Here is a 2,524-nt window from a genome sequence, read left to right as displayed (position 1 = left end):
TTTTTATTTTTACAGAGTTTGCACTTCTGATTTCAGGTTAAACGCTAACTTGTTTTTAAAGTCTGCTTAGGGGATTGTGACTTGAAAATTTTTATATTCTGATGAGCTTTTTTGTAGTGTCCACAATGTTTAAAATATTTCCTAGGTGAGATCTATGTTCTCCATTTATTGATGCATTGCAGACCAATTTGAGTGATGTGTTTAAGGAAAATTCTTCCTAGTTTAATAAGTAAGCTAAAAGTTTTTTTTTTATATTTAATGTTTAATCTCTGTCTCGTGTTATTTAAAATCAGCCTGCAGATACTTTCCCTCACTTCTGTAGGCTCTTGGAAGATAAACATTCAAACAGCGGAACAAACAATAAATTAAATAAAAAATAAGAATGTTATATTTTCTTAATTTCTGCCTCAGAATTTGTGTTTTATCTTTCTGCCTTTTTTTTTTTTTTTGTCAAAATAGATGAGATCGTATACTCTATGGAGTATAAATTGTTACTGAAGTCTTTATTTTTGGTAATGAATAAGAATAAGACTATCTCTGTGATTATTAAAATACATGGAATTATCCAGGAAATTTTCCTTACAAGGAATTAAAATACTCCTGTATTAAAAAGAAGAAAAGCCTTTCCCAAGCGGCTGCCGAAGATGGCGGAGGTGCAGGTCCTGGTGTTTGATGGTCGAGGCCATCTCCTGGGCCGCCTGGCGGCCATCGTGGCTAAACAGGTACTGCTGGGCCGGAAGGTGGTGGTCGTACGCTGCGAAGGCAACAACGTTTCTGGCAATTTCTACAGAAACAAGTTGAAGTACCTGGCTTTCCTCCGCAAGCGGATGAACACCAACCCTTCCCGAGGCTCCTACCACTTCCGGGCCCCCGGCCGCATCTTCTGGCAGACCGTGCGAGGTATGCTGACCCACAGCCGCATCTTCTGGCGGACCGTGCGAGGTATGCTGACCCCCAGCCGCATCTTCTGGCGGACCGTGCGAGGTATGCTGACCCCCAGCCGCATCTTCTGGCGGACCGTGCGAGGTATGCTGACCCCCAGCCGCATCTTCTGGCGGACCGTGCGAGGTATGCTGACCCCCAGCCGCATCTTCTGGCGGACCGTGCGAGGTATGCTGACCCCCAGCCGCATCTTCTGGCGGACCGTGCGAGGTATGCTGACCCCCAGCCGCATCTTCTGGCGGACCGTGCGAGGTATGCTGACCCCCAGCCGCATCTTCTGGCGGACCGTGCGAGGTATGCTGACCCCCAGCCGCATCTTCTGGCGGACCGTGCGAGGTATGCTGACCCACAAGACCAAGCGAGGCCAGGCCGCTCTGGACGCCTCAAGGTGTTTGACGGCATCCCATCGCCCTACGACAAGAAAAAGCGGATGGTGGTTCCTGCTGCCCTCAGGGTTGTGCGTCTGAAGCCTACAAGAAAGTTTGCCTATCTGGGGCGCCTGGCTCACGAGGTTGGCTGGAAGTACCAGGCAGTGACAGCCACCCTGGAGGAGAAGAGGAAAGAGAAAGCCAAGATCCACTACTGGAAGAAGAAACAGCTCAAGAGGCTACGGAAACAGGCCGAGAAGAACGTGGAGAAGAAAATTGACAAATACACAGAGGTCCTCAAGACCCACGGACTCCTGGTCTTAGCCCAATACAGACTGTTAATTCCTCAAAAATAAAAATAAAAATAAAAAAAAGAAAAGAAAGAAGAAAAATATTTAAAAAGTATTTATTTGTAACTAGCTCCATCTAGTGAGAATTGTTTAAAATTACATGATTCATTTATGAATCTCCTTTGAACTAGTAACATTTTTTGAGAGCGGTTTTCCATTTTAAAGAACTATAAATCCTGTAATTTTATGTTTTATAGAGCCCCCGATTATAGACTAGAAGATTTTTGGTTATTATAGAGCCTATTTTAGAAATTAATTTATGGTGAAAAATAAAGCTATACCTAATGAATTACTCACTTCTCAACATCATCACTGCAACTTTTTGGAGAAGCAGTGAAGTGGACAGTAAAGCTAAATCCTGGTAGAAAAGTAAAATACTGACTCTTCTTGAGACGAGAAGTGGGTGTGGGGCGTAATAGAAAGATGGTGATGAGATTGCTTCAGACTTTAGGATGAAAAGAATAACCTTGTTAACAGTTCACAAATTGCTTGCATTTGTTTTTGCATTTGCTTTTTTGGACATCTTTGAGGTAGCTATTTCAGTCGACTCTTGAAAAGCATGAGTTTGAACTGTGTGGGTCTACTTTTACACGGATTTTTTCTCTTTTCTTTTTTTGAGACAGGATCTCCCTTTGTCACCTTGGCTGGCGTGCAGTGGCGTGATCATGGCTTACTGCAGCCTTGACCTTCCGGGCTGAAGTGATCCTCCTGCCTCAACCTCTCCTGTAGCTGGGACTACAGGTGCACACCACCGCACCCAGCTAATTTTTCTGTCTTTTATAGAGAGGTTTGCATTGTTGCCTAGGCTGTGTGGATTTTTTCCAACAAATGTTACCCTGAGTGTGCCTGCCTCTCCTGCCTCCC

At 44.5% G+C, this 2,524-nt stretch overlaps 1 pseudogene; it reads left to right on the top strand.

Annotated features, from left to right (window-relative positions):
* The first annotated feature begins 627 nt into the window (after positions 1-627).
* LOC129009502 (large ribosomal subunit protein uL13-like) lies at positions 628-1,712 on the top strand (annotated as a pseudogene).
* Positions 1,713-2,524: the final 812 nt, after the last annotated feature.

Source organism: Pongo pygmaeus, chromosome 10, assembly GCF_028885625.2.
Source record: "Pongo pygmaeus isolate AG05252 chromosome 10, NHGRI_mPonPyg2-v2.0_pri, whole genome shotgun sequence".
NCBI lineage: Eukaryota > Metazoa > Chordata > Mammalia > Primates > Hominidae > Pongo > Pongo pygmaeus.
The sequence above is the reverse complement of the archived record's forward strand: the minus strand, read 5'-3'. Positions and strand labels throughout refer to the sequence as shown.